Source organism: Balaenoptera physalus, assembly GCF_965194825.1.
Source record: "Balaenoptera physalus genome assembly, chromosome: 8".
NCBI lineage: Eukaryota > Metazoa > Chordata > Mammalia > Artiodactyla > Balaenopteridae > Balaenoptera > Balaenoptera physalus.
In genome coordinates, this window is record NC_138887.1 from 10,530,407 (window position 1) to 10,549,953 (window position 19,547).

A 19,547-nucleotide genomic window follows, 5' to 3' on the forward strand; every position below is an offset into this window, starting at 1 on the left:
TTTGCAAAAAAACAGCAAAGTTTGAAAATCTTTTATAGCAAAATTGCTTGTAAAATATAGACTATAGAGGAAAGCTTCCGGGATGTCCTAATAGTATTTTATTTCTTCTAAGCATCTTGAGTTGGTATTTTTGAATTGATATCAAAGTTGGTGTCTTTCCATTGTTTGAAAACAAGGTCATTGTGAATTCAAAGCATTGTCAAGCCTCATTGATATCTTTTACTTTGTGGTATCAGTCTAATTTGAGGCCATTGATTCTTACTGACCTTTTGCCAGTTTGGAGCTTGATTTTTTGTTGTTGTTGCTCATTGCTGACAGTAATTCTCTATTTTAAAATGGCCTTACTGCTTTAAGGATCTGTTTATTTTGTAAGCACTTTTGCAGCAGAAGTTTGGAAGGCTGTGTCATATGGTGTAAAGATCATGGTCTTTGAGGTCAAATGGATGTATTTGGGTCTCACTTCTACCACTTATTCATTGCATGACTTTAAACAAGCTAATGAACCTATCTGAATTTGCTTTCTTCTCTGTAATTTAGGGATAAAAATTCCCACTTCTCAAGTTGCTGTGGGAAAGAAATGAGGCAGCTGCACGAGCTGACCCTGAGGTTCCCCATCTGGACTGTCACGTTACCCAGCGTTTTGGCCTCCTTCTCACTTGGGGTCACTGGAGATGCACAGACCCCAAGCCTGCTCAGTCTAATCACCCAGGTCTCCAGCACAGCCCCTCTGCAGCTGGTTGCATGGTGCCTGAGCTGACAGGGTCACGACCCCTTGGCCTCCTAGGGTCTTGTGCGATCCCTCCTTCAGCACACGTGTCAAATGCTACCTCATCCTCTCATGCCCATCGCTATCCCATGATTATAAAAGAGGGAGAGTGTGTTGTCTGAAAAGGCCCAGGAGTACAGGAAGCAAGTCCCTCAATGTCCCATAGACCTAGACCAGCCCGTGGTCTGCAGTCACTGAGGTCCCGCAATCAGATGTGGCATGACCCCTCTTCTTGTCAGGTTTGCCATTCATCTTTGAAACTGAGCAGGACGCTGTGGGGCCTTCTCAGGGACAGACACCCCCTGTATCTCCCACCTGCCTCTTGTCTGTAGAAAAGCTTAAGCCTCCTAGGCCTTCCCCAAGTTCCAAAGAGCAAATTTAATCAGAGAAGTGAGAAAATGCAGAAACAAAGGAAAACATTCAAGCAAGACAAAATAATAGTTTAGCCATAAAACAAAGTCAAAGACCTTTAGTTCCTCCTTAAGAGCTATAGATAATATTCTGAACAATACCCTTGAGCTGTTTTGCAGATACTAAAACCCCCACCAGGTGGAAGAAGTTAATTGCATGCTGACCACCAGTATGTAGACCCCAGACCAGTTGCAATCAGAAGGTTGATGACTGAGATTCCCAAAATATCACTCTGTTACCTCACCATCAACCAATCAGAGAATTGTTCATGAGCTGATCACACACCCTGTGACCTTCTCCTTCACACTGTCTTTTAAAACCCTTCCCTGAAAGCCATCAGAGAATTTGGGTCTTTTGAGCATGAGCTGCCCATTCTCCTTGCTTGGCCCTACAATAGATGCTGTACTTTCCTTCACCACAACCCAGTGTCAGTAGATTGGCTTTGCTGGAGACACAAGTTTGGTTGGGTAACATCTTCTCCTATAAGAGCTTCCTCAGTCAAGGTTCTCATACCTATCATCTTGGCTCTTAAAATCCTGTTCACCCTACTCTCTTAAACTGTATTCTCTAATTTCCCACCTCCGCACACTTCAATCACATACCCTCACAGACAGAGGGTCCCTACAGTACTGGGCACCTGTGTGACAGGGGCTCAATAATGCTCTTCTCCTGGCTTCCTGCCTCTCAGTCTGTGTGGCCTGAGCTTGACAGCACTGCGGTGCTCAGCACACGTCCCTGTGTGAGATTCTCCTGTGAGCTGTTTGGTCTTTGAGAGACTATTTGTGTTGGATATTCCTTAGAGACTCTAAAGGACAGAACTTCGGCTGAAGTATTTTTAAAGGCCTTTTTGTTGCATATGCAGAGCTGCAAATAATCTTGTGTGCTTAGTCCATAGTGTGTTTGCATTTCATTCGTTAAGTCACAGGAAGAAATACATGCTGAGCAAGGAGAAACTTCGAGTTTGTGTGATTACCCATTCTGTGGTCCACTGGGAATCTGTGGGCAGGGCATTTGTTATATGCCTGCTGCTTGTTTGGTTTCCTCAACTTTTTGTATCTAAGAGAGCACAGTCTCAATTGCGATGAAGGGTCTGGTGAGTAGAGGGGCTCTGAAAGTGCTGGGGGAGGTGCTAACATCTCCATGCTCATGACGACATGCACAGACCAAGGGTTATTACTGATGTTGGTATCCAGGGATAGAGAGTGTTTGAATATTGAGAGGTAGGATCAGGGTAAGGTAGGTAGGCACTTGCCTTGGGTGAAAAATTTGTAAATAATATTTTAATGCATTATTTTTTTTTGCCATGTCCCATGGCATGTGGGATCTTAGTTCCCCCACCAGGTATTGAACCCACACCCCTGCATTGAAAGCGCATGGAGTCTTAACCACTGGACCGCCAGGGAAGTCCTTAGTGCATTATTTTTGAAAACTCAAAATGTATACAAAAAATCCATCATGAATGAAATGTCAAAATTGTAAATGGAAATAGGGTTAGTAACGCTGTCTCACCAAGTGTCAAGCCGTAATGGAGCCTGCAGCAAAAGGGAAAACCAGGAATGCTGATTCTGGTTTTATTTAAATTTTTAATATTTTATTCATCATGGACATTTAGCATTCATTTGATTTTTCAGAAGATTGCATTAAAGTATTATTTTTCTTCATTACTAAGTCTTTTAGCATCCCTTAAACTTTGAGCCCAAGGCCAGTGTTTCACTCACCTCATCCTACTTCCAACCCTGCCAAGAGCTGCTGGATTTTAAGGTCATCCATTTTGTTTCCTTTCATCTCTTGCCTACTGGTCGAAGGTAGTTATGGCCCAAGGGCCACAAAACTGCCGTATATCGGAAACTGCATTGACAATATTTAATATGAATTTGCATGTGATTTATTTGGGCTTTGTAAATCAATCTTCTTCTCCACCAGAAATCCTTCAGGGGGGAATTGAATAGTACTAGAGTAAATTAGTAATAAAAAAAATAAATGATTTTTTAAAAATAGATTTTTCAAGCACTGTAAACCTTCAGGGTGTGTTTAAGTAATGGCATTATTTTTCACCCCAACACATTTTCTAAGTAGAACGATAATCATCTTGTTTATGAGATTACTGCATGGTGGTGTATCTGAGGCATATTTCAAACTTTTGCCAATTGGGAGCCATCATCGGCTTGAGCCTGTGTGTGTAGAGCAGCTGGTAGAAAGCTTGTGCTTCACTTTATGACTCGCTTGTATCACAAGGTAAGATGACACAGGGTAAGTGCACGGGATTCACATTCAGAAGCCACTGATTCCTCATTTGCCACTTATTACCAGGGTAAGCTTCAACTTCTCTAAGTCTTGATTAACTACATCCTTTCAATAGAAATAACAATAGATTCTTCCCAGGGCTATTGGAAAGAACAAATTGAATCATAGGGGAAAGTGCTTTGTAATCTGCCAAAGGGCTTTACAAATAAAATCAGTTCTTGCCTTGATCAATGCTCCACCACAGAGCTGATGAGGGTCTGACGGAGCTGAGGTTGATTTCTCTGCCAGAAGTCGAGAGAATATCTACGAGCTAGGTTGCATTTTCAGTTGTAGCATGTTATTCTAAAACACACTACCCAGATAAAGGGATGGTGAAAGGAAATCCTTCATTGAAAATTTATGCTTCTAAAATGCAAAATAATCATAAAGAGTAACTTGCAACAAAGCTTCCTGGGAAAGGTATACAGACTTCAGATGAACTCTAGCTAACTGCACAAGATTTTCATTGATGTGGCAGTGTCAAAATAATGAACAAAGGAACGGAAATATGCCCCATGGAGAAGACAATTGTTTCTTCAGGAAATGCAATAGTTGCACCAATTCCTGGAAGCCAAGGGCCAATACATCTTAACTAACTGGACGAGCAATTGGTCATCTTGACTTTAAAAGTATCCTACTTATTGGAGAGTGGAATAGTCCCTTAACATACCTAAGGGGAAAACCAAAGTGATAAAATTATCCTTTAGAATTTTCATCTGTCAAGTAAACAGACACCATTTTTGAAGAGTAATTACTTTTTTAAAAAACCCTTAATTCAGAGAATGCAAGTTTCATTGATTTCGTTGCCCTTGTTTGGTGCAAGATGTATGGAGCAGGTGATATACAAAAGTCAGGCCTTCAGTTAAGCCGCTGGCAATTCCTGTGGCGAGGAGAAAACGTTCTTAGATGGATCTGTATGAACTCATAAGAGAGCGTGCAAATAGTGTCGATTTTTTTTGAAAACTCAGTTACAACAGGAAGAAGGAGCAGAGTAATATGTATCATACGGGAGCCCAATTTTGTGGAAGAAAATGGATGTTATGATTTTTATGGCTTTCTAGTCATTACTTTTATTTTCCCAGGTATATTTCTCCTTGTTCATTTACAACTTCCCCATGAGTTTTTTTATGTCAAATGATTTATGAACTATGGCATAACATAGTATGTTTCAAGAGTAGTATTGTAGTAAATAGGTCCTAAGTGATAGGAAAGTTAATAATCCGTACAAACTAATAAACACATTCTAAAACCTTAAAAAACAAACAAATAAATAAAAAACATTCTTTGAGGATTGCATTGTAAGATGGTTATGTCTGAACATGAAATTAGAGGTGAATCAACTCCTATCTGACAAGGCCCTTGATTGGCATTAGTTTGATCTTTGGAAAACCTCAAAGCCCCAGAAGAACTCTCCAAGGAAAATAGCACTGCCTTGAAGGAGAAAGTTGGCAGGGGCTTACTTCTACTATACACTCATCCCAGGTCCCAAGAATGCAATTCCCTGCAGTGGAGGGTTTACTTGGTGTTGTGTAGTGGTCAAGTCTCCTAAAATATTTGTCAATAGTAAACTAAAATATCTTGGTAGGTGAGGCTATTTTAAACAACATTGCTCATTGGGCAGCATTTTAAAAACTTGAGTATTGTATAGAAGCCATCAAAGGAAAGTAACAGACACCTGTTATTGATTTAAATTATTTTGCTTATGCTGTTACTTAAAATACAATGAACATTGTGATGCACTGAGCAGAGTTGTAGTGTGTACACACTGGGTTGCCTGGGTGATGAGTGAGCAGGAACTGGGGGACCCTTCTCCCCTGTGGATGGCAGCTCCTTTCTTCCGACAGCAGGGCCTGGGCTGTCCTTTGCAGATCCACTCCTGCAGACAGCCGGCACCCACATCCCCACTAATGGTTTGATTATCCCCTTTGAGGGGACTACATCCCATACTTGCCATATAAAGAGGAAGACCTACATAAGGAAGGTCCCTCTACTGGGACACAAGCTCCAGCGGGTGCCTGGGCTTTCCTCTCCATGGGGCATGGGAAGATGGGATATCCCATGACTTCTCTGGTGTTAATCCGGTCTTGTTAGTTTTTTTCTTTTCTCAGTAAAGCCTATTCCTTATCTTTTTCCTTGTGGAATTTGTCCCAAAGCACGATAGATGACAGATGAAGACTGTTGGGATCCAGTTTTTAGGACAAACGTGAAGTTAGGTATAAATGCCCTATGAGTTTGGCTCTTTTATAACCATGAAAATAAAATTTTAAAATTAACTGCAAGTGTAAAAAATCATATTATAACATTAATTATTATTAATAATAATTGTCTTGGTGAAACTAGATCATACAAGTTGTGTTTAATAAAAGAAAAGAGTATCCTTAGTTTCAGTTGTATATTAATCCATTTTATATTTTAACTTAAATTATATTAAATTTAGAGAATGCTTGTTGGGGTAAGTTTGATGGGCAAAGTGATATTAATAACTTCAAGGCTTTTTCAGTAAATAGAACCTCGTTTAACCAAAATTCTTGCAACAATTCTTGAGTGTGTATTTGGAAGGGATGTCACATAATAACTTGGAAAGCTGATTCATTCACATGAAAATAAGGTCAGCATTGTGATGATATTGAATTCACTATACTCGGTGTCTAATCCAATTCCTGGAGGAATTAGAAATAGAAAAAATTCTTTATTGTAATTCTGGCAGTTGCTGCTAATGAATTGTTCTAAGTCAGTGCAGAGGAAGATGGGCTGGACTGTATGCTATGCGCCCACCTGAGATGGGAACACAGAACTATTGCTCATCTGGTGCAGGCCCTTCGAGTTTTATGAAATTAGTACCACACACTGTGTGAGAATTCACATCTTCCACCACTGTTCCCTATTTATAGCGCGATGAAACTTCTATTTAAGCCATGAGTTACATGTGATTTGGCCTATATTCCATTCACTCATCCATTCATCTATCAGAAACTTAGTTAGCACATACCATGTGCCAGGCACTGTTCTAGGCAATTACGCACATCAGTGAACAAACCAGATAAGATCCTTGTCTTCATGGAGCTCATACTCTAGCAGAAGGAGATAGAAAACAAAGCATGCTAATAAGTGAGCTTTATAGTGTGTTTAAAAATGATAAATGCCTTTTAAAAAAGAAAAAACAAAAAGTAGAACAGGGTTCAGGGAGTGCCAGGGCTGGGTGGGGGAGGTGCAGGGGGGTCAGGCTAGGCCTCATGGAAAAGGTGAGAATGGAGAAAACATTTGCAGGAAGTGAGGGACTGAGCTGAGGGTGTATCAGGAGAAGAACCATCCAGGCAAGAGGAAGGGCCAGGGCAAACCCACCAGGTGGGAATGTGTTCAGGAAACAGCAGGAAGTCGGTGTGACTGCACACAAGTGAGTTGGGGACACTGGTAGGACAGGAGGTCAGAGAAGTAAGGGGGGAGATTGTGTAAACTCCAGGAAATCAGGATCAGCTCTTTGGCTTTTACTCTGCATGGGGTGGCGAGAACCTGCTGCATTTTGAGCAGAGGCGTGATGTGATCTGACTCACAGTTTAGAAGTACTGGAGAATTCCCTGGCAGTCCAGTGGTTAGGACTCTGTGCTCTCACTTCCAAGGGCCCGGGTTCGATGCCTGGTCTGGGAACTAAAATCCCATACGCCAAGTGGAATAGCCAAGGGAAAAAAAAAAAGAAGTGTCACTCTGGAAGGCTGGAGCCGCCTTCAACCAAGGTGGGGAAGCTGCAGGTAGAGCAGATTTAGGGTGTGGGGAGAGAGAGAAAGTATTTGGTCCTGATCCAATTAACTTTAGGACCATTGGTAGGCTTCCAAGAGGAGAATAAGCTGGGTACAAGAGTCTGGAGTTTGAGAGAGAGGCCTGGCCTGGAGATATAAATTTAGGAGTTGGTGGGGTGTAAAGATGGCCGTTAAAACCAAGAGGCTGAAAGAATGAGACACAAGGGAGTGGGTGTAGGTAGAGAAAAACAGGACCAAGGGTCATGACTCTTATAACATGGAGGACATGTTCACCAAAATCCTGCAGAGGTCTTGGGAGCAAGATATCATCCAGATTGTCCAGACTGCACTGCAGTTACATTGTTCCAAATTGTCATTAAAATGAAAACACACTTTATATACTAGAGAATTCACAGACCCCATGATATGTCTGTGGACCTTTATTTGAGAAATCCTGCCCCACAGACCTCAGTCACAAGCAAGATATTTCTTTAAATTAAGATGGATTCATGTGACTCTATAATCATGCTCATGACTGACCTGCTCCAGAGAAGTGATTTTCACATTTACTCCCATGTTCTATTCTATCAATACATTAGAAATTATACTCAAAATATTCTACACTGTAGAAAAAGTGGAATATTAAAAGTGGGAGTTTAAAAAATAAAGAGTTGTAATACTTTCCTTCCACTCCCCACTGGCCTGTATCGCACTTGCCTTGGGGACCCTTAGCCTGGAGCAGCTGTGTTCTTTGAGATTCATGTCCTCTGGGCTCCCATGAAGACTTCAAAGGAATCAGTTTTCAAATCTCAACGTTCATATGAATTCTTTCCCAACTCTGAACTCACCTGCAGCATCAATGCTTTCTTGCATCCCCTATCAAGATTTCCTTTCATGTATCTTACAAAAGATTCACCCATCTGGAATCTGATTCTGGTACAGTGGCTCATGTTTCTATGATCATGGATCTATGTTTCTGTTTTTGTGCCAGTACCAAACTGTCTTGATTACTGTAACTTTGTAATATAGTCTGAAGTCAGGGAGCCTGATTCCTCCAGCTCCATTTTTCGTTCTCAAGGTTGCTTTGGCTATTCGGGGTCTTTTGTGTTTCCATACAAATTGTGAAATTTTTTGTTCTAGTTCTGTGAAAAATGCCAGTGGTAGTTTGATAGGGATTGCATTGAATCTGTAGATTGCTTTGGGTAGTAGAGTCATTTTCACAATGTTGATTCTTCCAATCCAAGAACATGGTATATCTCTCCATCTATTTGTATCATCTTTAATTTCTTTCATCAGTGTCTTATAGTTTTCTGAGTACAGGTCTTTTGTCTCCTTAGGTAGGTTTATTCCTAGATATTTTATTCTTTTTGTTGCAATGGTAAACGGGAGTGTTTTCTTAATTTCACTTTCAGATTTTTCATCATTAGTGTATAGGAATGCAAGAGACTTCTGTGCATTAATTTTGTATCCTGCTACTTTACCAAATTCATTGATTAGCTCTAGTAGTTTTCTGGTAGCATCTTTAGGATTCTCTATGTATAGCATCATGTCATCTGCAAACAGTGACAGCTTTACTTCTTCTTTTCCGATTTGGATTCCTTTTATTTCTTTGTCTTCTCTGATTGCTGTAGCTAACACTTCCAAAACTATGTTGAATAATAGTGGTGAGAGTGGGCAACCTTGTCTTGTTCCTGATCTTAGTGGAAATGGTTTCAGTTTTTCACCATTGAGGACAATGTTGGCTGTGGGTTTGTCATATATGGCCTTTATTATGTTGAGGAAAGTTCCCTCTATGCCTACTTTCTGCAGGGCTTTTATCATAAATGGGTGTTGAATTTTGTCGAAAGCTTTCTCTGCATCTATTGAGATGATCATATGGTTTTTACCCTTCAATTTGTTAATATGATGTATCACATTGATTGATTTGCGTATACTGAAGAATCCTTGCATTCCTGGAATAAACCCCACTTGATCATGGTGTATGATCCTTTTAATGTGCTGTTGGATTCTGTTTGCTACTATTTTGTTGAGCATTTTTGCATCTATGTTCATCAGTGGTATTGGCCTGTAGTTTTCTTTCTTTGTGACATCTTTGTCTGGTTTTGGTATCAGGGTGATGGTGGCCTCATAGAATGAGTTTGGGAGTGTTCCTCCCTCTGCAATATTGTGGAAGAGTTTGAGAAGGATAGGTGTTAGCTCTTCTCTAAATGTTTGGTAGAATTCGCCTGTGAAGCCATCTGGTCCTGGGCTTTTGTTTGTTGGAAGATTTTTAATCACAGTTTCAATTTCAGTGCTTGTGATTGGTCTGTTCATATTTTCTATTTCTTCCTGGTTCAGTCTCGGCAGGTTGTGCACTTCTAAGAATCTGTCCATTTCTTCCAGGTTGTCCATTTTATTGGCATAGAGTTGCTTGTAGTAATCTCTCATGATCATTTGTATTTCTGCAGTGTCAGTGGTTACTTCTCCTTTTTCATTTCTAATTCTATTGATTTGAGTCTTTTCCCTTTTTCTCTTGATGAGTCTGGCTAATGGTTTATCAATTTTGTTTATCTTCTCAAAGAACCAGCTTTTAGTTTTATTGATCTTTGCTATTGTCTCCTTCATTTCTTTTTCATTTATTTCTGATCTGATCTTTATGATTTCTTTCCTTCTGCTAGCTGTGGGGTTTTTTTGTTCTTCTTTCTCTAATTGCTTTAGGTGCAAGGTTAGGTTGTTTATTTGAGATGTTTCCTGTTTCTTGATGTAGGCTTACATTGCTATAAACTTCCCTCTTAGAACTGCTTTTGCTGCATCCCATAGGTTTTGGGTTGTCGTGTCTCCATAGTCATTTGTTTCTAGGTATTTTTTGATTTCCCCTTTGATTTCTTCAGTGATCACTTCGTTATTAAGTAGTGTATTGTGTAGCCCCCATGTGTTTGTATTTTTTACAGATCTTTTCCTGTAATTGATATCTAGTCTCATAGCGTTGTGGTCGGAAAAGATACTTGATATGATTTCAATTTTCTTAAATTTACCAAGGCTTGATTTGTGACCCAAGATATGATCTATCCTGGAGAATGTTCCATGAGCACTTGAGAAAAATGTGTATTCTGTTGTTTTTGGGTGGAATGTCCTATAAATATCGATTAAGTCCATCTTGTTTAATGTATCATTTAAAGCTTGTGTTTCCTTATTTATTTTCATTTTGGATGATCTGTCCATTGGTGAAAGTGGGGTGTTAAAGTCCCCTACTACGATTGCGTTACTGTCGATTTCCCCTTTTATGGCTGTTAGTATTTGCCTTATGTATTGAGGTGCTCCTATGTTGGGTGCATAAATATTTACAATTGTTATACCTTCCTCTTGGATCGATCCCTTGAACATTATATAGTGTCCTTCTTTATCTCTTGTAATAGTCTTTATTTTAAAGTCTATTTTGTCTGATATGAGAATTGCTACTCCAGCTTTCTTTTGATTTCCATTTGCATGGAATATCTTTTTCCATCCCCTCACTTTCAGTCTGTATGTGTCCCTAGGTCTGAAGTGGGTCTCTTGTAGACAGCATATATATGGGTCTTGTTTCTGTATCCATTCAGCCAGTCTGTGTCTTTTGGTGGGAGCATATACTCCATTTACATTTAAGGTAATTATCGATATGTATGTTCCTATTCCCATTTTCTTAAATGTTTTGGGTTTGTTATTGTAGGTGTTTTCCTTCTCTTGTGTTTCTTGCCTAGAGAAGTTCCTTTAGCATTTGTTGTAAAGCTGGTTTGGTGGTGCTGAACTCTCTCAGCTTTTGCTTGTCTGTAAAGGTTTTAATTTCTCCATCAAATCTGAATGAGATCCTTTCTGGGTAGAGTAATCTTGGTTGTAGGTTTTTCTCCTTCATCACTTTAAGTATATCCTGCCACTCCCTTCTGGCTTGCAGAGTTTCTGCTGAAAGATCAGATGTTAACCTTATGGGGATTCCCTTGTGTGTTATTTGTTGTTTTTCCCTTGCTGCTTTTAATATGCTTTCTTTATATTTAATTTTTGATAGTTTGATTAATATGTGTCTTGGCGTGTTCCTCCTAGGATTTATCCTGTATGGGACTCTCTGTGCTTCCAGGACTTGATTAGCTATTTCCTTTCCCATATTAGGGAAGTTTTCAACTATAATCTCTTCAAATATTTTCTCAGTCCCTTTCTTTTTCTCTTCTTCTTCTGGGACCCCTATAATTCGAATGTTGGTGCATTTAATGTTGTCCCAGAGGTCTCTGAGACTGTCCTCAGTTCTTTTCATTCTTTTTTCTTTATTCTGCTCTGCAGTAGTTATTTCCACTATTTTATCTTCCAGGTCACTTATCCGTTCTTCTGCCTCAGTTATTCTGCTATTGATCCCGTCTAGAGTATTTTTAATTTCATTTATTGTGTTTTTCATCGTTGCTTGGTTCCTCTTCAGTTCTTCTACATCCTTGTTAAATGTTTCTTGCATTTTGTCTATTCTATTTCCAAGATTTTGAATCATCTTTACTATCATTATTCTGAATTCTTTTTCAGGTAGACTGCCTATTTCCTCTTCATTTGTTAGGTCTGGTGTGTTTTTACCTTGCTCCTTCATCTGCTCTGTGTTTTTCTGTCTTCTCATTTTGCTTATCTTACTGTGTTTGGGGTCTCCTTTTCACAGGCTGCAGGTTCGTAGTTCCCGTTGTTTTTGGTGTCTGTCCCCAGTGGCTAAGGTTGGTTCAGTGGCTTGTGTAGGTTTCCTGGTGGAGGGGACTAGTGCCTGTGTTCTGGTGGATGAGGCTGGATCTTGTCTTTCTGGTGGGCACGTCCACGTCTGGTGGTGTGTTTTGGGGTGTCTGTGGCCTTATTATGATTTTAGGCAGCCTCTCTGCTAATGGATGGGGCTGTGTTCCTGTCTTGCTAGTTGTTTGGCATAGGGTGTCCAGCACTGTAGCTTGCTGGTCGTTGAGTGAAGCTGGGTCTTGATGTTGAGATAGAGATCTCTGAGAGATTTTTGCCGTTTGGTATTACGTGGAGCTGGGAGGTCTCTTGTGGACCAGTGTCCTGAAGTTGGCTCTCCCACCTCAGAGGCACAGCCCTGATGCCTGGCTGGAGCACCAAGAGCCTTTCATCCACACGGCTCAGAATAAAAGGGAGAAAAAATAGAAAGAAAGAAAAAAAGAGGACAAAATAAAATAAAATAAAATAAAGCTATTATAATAAAAAATAAGAAAAAAATTATTAAGAAAAAATTTATTAAGAAAAATTTTTTTTTAATTTTTAAAAATAAATTTATTAATATTTTATAATAAAAAATCAGAAAAAAATTTATTAAGAAAAAAATTTTAATTTTTTAAAATAAAAAATATGAAAAACTTATTAAGACAAATTTTTTTTTAATTTTTAAAAATAGAAAATAAGGAAAAAATTATTAAGAAAACATTTATTAAGAAAAAAAATTTTTAAGTTAAAAAAAAAAAAAACAAACAAAACAGACCGAACCCTAGGACAAATGGTGAAAGCAAAGCTATACAGACAAAATCTCACCCAGAAGCATACACATATACACTCACAAAAAAAGGAAAAGGGGAAAAATTAATATATCCTGCTCCCAAAGTCCACCTCCTGAATTTGGGATGATTCGTTGTCTATTCAGGTATTCAACAGATGCAGGTACATCATGTTGATTGTGGAGATTTAATCCGCTGCTTCTGAGGCTGCTGGGAGGGATTTCCCTTTCTCTTCTTTGTTCGTACAGCTCCCGGGGTTCAGCTTTGGATTTGGACCCGCCTCTGCGTGTAGGTCGCCTGAGGGCGTCTGTTCCCGCCCAGACAGAACGGGGTTAAAAGGAGCAGCTGCTTCGGGGGCTCTGGCTCACTCAGGCCGGGGGGGGGGAGCGGTACGGAGGAGGCGGGGCGAGCCTGCGGCGGCCGAGGCGTCGTGACGTTGCACCAGCCTGAGGCGCGCCGTGCGTTCTCCCGGGGAGGTTGTCCCTGGATAGCGGGACCCTGGCAGTGGCGGGCTGCACAGGCTCCCAGGAGGGGCGGTGTGGAGCGTGACCTGTGCTCGCACACAGGCTTCCTGGTGGCGGCAGCAGCAGCCTTAGCGTCTCCTGCCCGTCTCTGGGGTCCGCGCTGATGGCCGCGGCTCGCGCCCGTTTCTGGAGCTCCTTTAAGCGACACTCTTAATCCCGTCTCCTCGCGCACCAGGAAACAAAGAGGTAAGAAAGTCTCTTGCCTCTTCGGCAGCTGCAGACTTTTCCCGGACTCCCTCCCGGCTAGCCGTGGCGCACCAGCCCCTTTAGGCTGTGTTCACGCCGCCAGCCCCAGTCCTCTCCCTGTGATCCGACCGAAGCCCGAGCCTCAGCTCCCAGCCCCGCCCGCCCCGGCGGGGGAGCAGACAAGCCTCTCGGGCTGGTGAGTGCTGGTTGGCGCCGAGCCTCCGTGCGGGAATCTCTCCGCTTTGCCCTCCGCACCCCTGTGGCTGCGCTCTCCTCCGCGGCTCCGAAGCTTCCCCCTCCGTCACCCACAGTCTCTGCCCACGAAGGGGCTTCCTAGTGTGTGGACACCTTTCCTCCTTCACGGCTCCCTCCCACTGGTGCAGGCCCCATCCCTATTCTTTTGTCTCTGTTATTTCTTTTTTCTTTCGCCCTACCCAAGTACGTGGGGAGTTTCTTGCCTTTTGGGAGGTCTGAGGTCTTCTGCCAGCGTTCAGTGGGTGTTCTGTAGGAGCAGTTCCACGTGTAGATGTATTTCTAATGTATCTGTGGGGAGGAAGGTGATCTCCGTGTCTTACTCTTCCTCCATCTTGCCCCCTTCCTTCTCCTCCTCACTGCACTTGTTACCGAGTCCAAGCTCGCTCTGCTCGCCGCACGAGAGGCCAATAAATCGGAGACGAGGTGTTGAGGCAGGGAAGACGACTTTAAAGACCGAGAAGCCGGCAGACTAAAGTCTCAAAACTAACCATCTTCGCTCTGTATCTTTTAGTGCTGTGTTTGGTTGGTCCCTTCATTATTCTTGACAATTATATCTTTATTTTAGGTCCTGCCTTTGATTTATGAAATGGCCCCCATTTTTCCAGTGCTTCCTTTTCCCTTCATTCTAGTTGGTCTGATATTAATATTGTCATGCTGCTTTCTATTTGTGCTTATCTGATGTATCTTTCTCCATCTCTTTAAAACATTTTTTTTTTTTGCTTCAGTTTGTTTTACAAGTTTCTTGAAAATAAGATTTAGCTAGATTTTGTTTGTCTGACCAAATTGGAAACCAATCTCTGTTAAAGATGGAATTTGACCCATTTGCACTTTATCTCAGTTAATGCAATTGTGTGTCATGCTTCTCTGTTGTTCTGTTCTTCACTTTTCCTGTGGTTTTGTGGGGGCTTGGGGGAGGTGTACCATATTTTATCTTTCTACTGATTTGGAGAATATACATTCTACTCATAGTCTATTCAAGAGCATCTTTCATTAAAAGTATGTAAACCCTTCTTGCCCTGTTAATATTATCAATAAAGCCTCAGTGTCTCATATGAGGAATTTAACTTGCTTTACATTTTTTCTTTTTTCCTTACCTCCCAGATTGTGTTAGAATTATCTCAGCTTTTTAAACTAGGGAGTTACACTTAGGCTTTTCACTCTGTAGTTTCTCTTTCAAAACCATTTTGACATTTTAATTACATGTAACCATCCAAACAACAATTATTCAATGGGAACTTTGTTTCATTGGTATTGTTATTGTTCATCTCCTTTACTTTCTTCTTGGGCATTTTTAATATGACAAGGGTGTTCCACTTTCTGAATAATGGCATGTCTCAGAATCATTTCCTAGTGCTGGGATGATAAATTGTCTCTGTTTAGAATTCTGGGCCACTCCCTTTTCCCTCAAAACTCTGTGGATTTTGTTCCACTATTTTGGCATGATTCTGTTACACAGAAGATGGGAGCTAGAGCCTGAAGTTAACTTGGTTTTACTGCTTGTGTCCTCGATCTTTAAAAATCTGAAATGTCACCAAGACATTTAGATGTAAGTCTCTTTTTGTTTTCAAGGCAAAAAACAAATCAAAACAATACTCTGATATTCTGAGAGCCTCATCAATTTGAAGTCTCAAAACTTTCTTCTATTATTTCTTTGTTTGTTTTTTCTTCATTTGCTCTGTTTTTTCCACTCTGAATTTCCTTATTCCAGAACTTCAACCCACTGTCTTTTTCACTGATATTCTAGTTTCCATCTAAGTCTCTTCTTCTAGCACATTTGGGAAGGTTGCAAGGTTGGGAAAGAGGCAGGGAGAAAGGTGTCTGACTTTAGCTGTCTTGCAAATTGGCATCACTGCAGGGAGGTGTGGCCTATTAGCCCCCCAGGCTGCTGAGATGGTGCTCACAGGCTCTCAAGGTGTCTGCATTCCCAGCACCCATGTCACCTGCACACTTGGGCTGTTTATGGACTCCGCAGACCCATTTCTCTGTGGCACCTGAGCTTCTGTGTGATGGATACGATCTCTTCCTTTGTAACTAAGATTAAGCTGCTGACATTGGCCTGCTGTAAACAGAATTCTCAGTCATCATCTTGGGCAACTTCTTTTGCTCTCTTTCCTAGAGATGCATTCCACAAATGAGTATATTCCAGCATTCTTTCTGTTGCAGGAAGGGGACTCCTTCCAGGGCCCGAGAGTGGGCTCTTGTCTAACACTGAGAAATGAATTGTCCAAGGAGACACACGTGCTGACAGAGCAAGAGACTTTATTGGGAAGGTGCGCCCTAGCAGAGGGCAGCAGGGTAAGGGAACCCAGGAGAACTGCTCTGCCATATGGTTCACAGTCTTGGGTTTTATGGTGATGGGATTCGTTTCCAGGTTGTCTCTGGCCAATCATTCTGACTTAGGGTCCTTCCTGGTGGTGCACGCATTGCTCAGCCAAGATGCATTCCAGTAAGAAGGATTCTGGGAGGTTGGTAGGACATATGGCCTGGCGTCTCCTCTCTCCTTTTGACCTTTACCAAATTCTACCGGTTGGTGGTAGCTTGTTAGTTCCACTTTCATTACCAGGACCTCCTATTTAAAATAATTCATGCGAGTGGTAACTATTGGGCCTGGCCAGGGCAGGTGGTTTCAGTCAGTGTTCCCCCTAACATTTCCAGAGTTCTGACCTGCAGCTGGGGCCCTGGCATTTCTCCTTCCTGCGTGTTCCTTCTCTGGGACCATCTTCTTCCATTCCAGCTCTCACTTTTCTTCTGGAGTATGTTCAGGCCCGAACATTTTCACTGTAAGCTTTTGTTATGGTTGTTTCCTTCACTCATCCCACCAAATCTGCGTCTTCTTGACCAGGGATTCCCTGGAAAATTGACAGGTGTCATGTTGTTGATCTTAGTTTTTAGTTTGTTCCTTTCAGCCATAACTCCATATATGGTCTTTGGATATGGACTCCAAAATACTCTAAATAGCTTCAATAAACATGAATGGTTCCCCCATTCATGGCCTGTACTCGGAAATAATCCAGCAGCAAAGAAAATGCGTTACAGAAACGTTGACTTAAAAAATACACACAACCTAAAAGTTGAGAGTTATGTTTTATTCGGAGGGAATTTTTAGGACTTAAAGCCCGGGAGATAGCATCTCAAGTAACCCTGAGAGACCGGCTCTGAGGAGGCGAGTGGGGAGCTAGGATATATAGGAGTTTTGCAACAAAAGGCAGGTAGTCTGAATGTCAAAAGATTACTGTTAATTAAAGAAAACCAGATATCCCAAGTTAAGGAATTTAGCGCTTTTCTATGTATGGGAAGATGCAAGAGTCTGGGCTCAGTGAAATCATTCCTTTGATATGCACCTCAGCTCTCTGGGGCCAGTATCCTGTGTTTTCACATCCCGAATTTCCTCAGGGCTCACCTTAGGGAGTGGATGCAGTCTGATGGCTGCTAGATGGCAGGTATTCTTTTCCTTCCTGATTTCTCCCAGGGTTCACCAGCTCACCATAGGCTGTGGCTGCAATCGCTGATGACTGTGACATTCTTTGGTTACTGATACGGCGGGAAATATTCCATATCTCAATGAATTTCCATGCCCTCGCACTGGTAATCAGAGCCCACCTTTCCCAGACATAGGAATCCTTCAGTCGTGTGACTTTGTTCTTTCAGACACCTCTGGGGTTGTACTGTGAGAAGCAAAATGTCAGAAGACCATCATATATTCATTAATTCTTGTGGGGAAGAAAGGGCTTGCTCCCAGCACCATCTCAAGCTCTCAAATTCTGCTTTTGATTCTGTTAGTGCAAGTTTGTGTGCCTGACACACAGTGAGGCCAAACACACCAACACGTCAAGTCTGGAGCAGAGAAAGGTTTATTGCAGGGCCATGTAAGGAGATGGGTGGCTCATGCCCTAAAAAGCTCTGAGTTCCCTGAAGGGTTTCTTCAAAGCATTTTTAAAAGCCAGGTTGGGGGTGGGGTCGGCAGGGTAGGTGATGACCTTCTGCGCAATTCTCTGATTGGCTGATGGTCAATCAGAACAGGGCATTGTCACAGGGGTTAACTTTATCAGTCCTTAGGCTCCAGGAGGCCTGGGGGCTATGTGCTCATGGTCATCAAGTAGTTAACCTCTTCCATTTGGTGGGGGGTTTTAGCATCTGTAAAACAACTCAGAAGATGTGCATCAGATACTGTTATCTAGTACTTCAGAGAGGAGCTAAAGCGGAGGATATGGGGGAAGGTCTGTCCCAGGAAGACCCCATAGGGTCCTGCTCAGTTACAATTCCTCTGCCTCACTATCCACCTTTTAGGAAGGATTTGACACATTTAACCCCAGATTCACTTTGAGGAGTGCCTTTCTTCTGCCCACCAAGTAAGCCTAAGGAGGTTAAGTGTCCTTTTACCATTTACAGATAATTTCCCTGAGCCATTTAAGTTGAGCCCATTCTCCCTTTTCCTGCATTTTGTCCATGGATCTCCAACTGCTCTACCAAGAGATGGAGATTCAACTAGGATGGCCAAATTCCACAACAGAATCTAGAAACCTTTCTTCAGCTCCTGGCCTTTCAATAGTGTTACAGTTTGTAGCTGTGTCCTGCCGCCTAGACCTGCAAAAATGGTGTCTGGTTTATATTAACTAATGACTTACTAGAACAGCAAATGTCAGCATGGGGTCAGGGGTGGGCTGTGCTGGGTTGGACAAGCCACCAGGGCCTGGAACACCTGCTCACATTCTTTTCTCCACTGACCTCCAATTATTTATGAGGATTGTGACTCTCTTCCTCCTCTTGTCTTCCAAATGCTCCTCTGCCCTTCTCTCCTTACCAGGGACCCAGTTTGGAATGGAAACCCTGAGGTCGGATAATTAAGAAGCTTTGCAATAATGGAATAATTTTTTATCAACCTTCCATTGTCCGCAGTGACTCTCACGTTCGTGCTGATGGCCCACAATGCCAAGTTTTGAATTTACTGTTGTTCCTCCTGCTTTGGTTTTGCTTTCTCTTTTTAAATTTCCCTTCTCCATTTTAGTTTGTTTTGTATCTTCTGTTATATGTTCTCTATACTCTATTTTCTCTGGAGATTTTTTACTTATAAGAATGATTTTTGATATATGCACTAGTTTAAATTCTATATTTCACTGCTAGTGTTGTACCTACAACATTTATATAAACCTGCAATTTACTTATACCAAAATTTTGCTCTTCTTTTATTAGTTTTTCAATTAACTGGAATATGTTTTGATAAATCTTTATAGGAAGGTTACATATGAGGTATATTTCAAAATTATTTCATATGTGACCATATCTCTGTTGTTTTCTCTTGGTTTTATTTTTATATATCATGTAATATTGTGAAGGTGAAATCTGAAACAAGCTTGATTTTTTTTTTCATTGTAGGTAAGTTAGGTGAGTTTTTTTCCTAGGCTGAAGTAGAATTTTTAATTTATATGTGGGGTTGTTTGTGTGTATGTGTGTGTGTTGTCTCTGTGTGTGAATGTCTGAATGCCTTGCTAAAGTCTTTCTTTAACTTTGAAAATCAAAATTTCACTATGATTTGTTGAGATCTTTTTGGATCAATGCATGGAGTGGAAATACAGAAGACCAATGAAATTTAAAAGATGTTCAGTCTCAGTGGTAATTAGGGGATCCCAGATTAAAACCGTAACACGATACTTTAGATCGTGTCAAGCATTTTTAAACTTTTTGTTTGAAATATAATATATGTACATATCCTAATTGTACAGCCTGACGAATTTCCATAAACTGAACCTCAGTGTGTAACCAGTAGCCAGATCCAGAGCAAAACCGTGCCAGCTCCCCCAGAATCCCGCTTTGAGACCCATCCAGCTATTCCTCAGCAGAAGCAACTGACTTCTAACAGCCTAGATAAACTTTGAGTTTGGTAAACAATTTCAAGTTCGATGACATCAAGCAATGA

The 19,547-nt window shown here is 41.3% G+C and overlaps 1 long non-coding RNA gene across 1 annotated transcript in view; it reads left to right on the forward strand.

Moving 5' to 3' along the window:
• The window catches only part of LOC309666313, a 61,962-nt gene extending 49,312 nt beyond the window's left edge, over positions 1–12,650 (forward strand). The window contains exon 2 of the long non-coding RNA XR_014267041.1: positions 12,329–12,650. This is a non-coding gene — a long non-coding RNA (uncharacterized lncRNA). The remainder of the gene's footprint in view (positions 1–12,328) is intronic.
• The last annotated feature ends 6,897 nt before the right edge of the window (positions 12,651–19,547 follow it).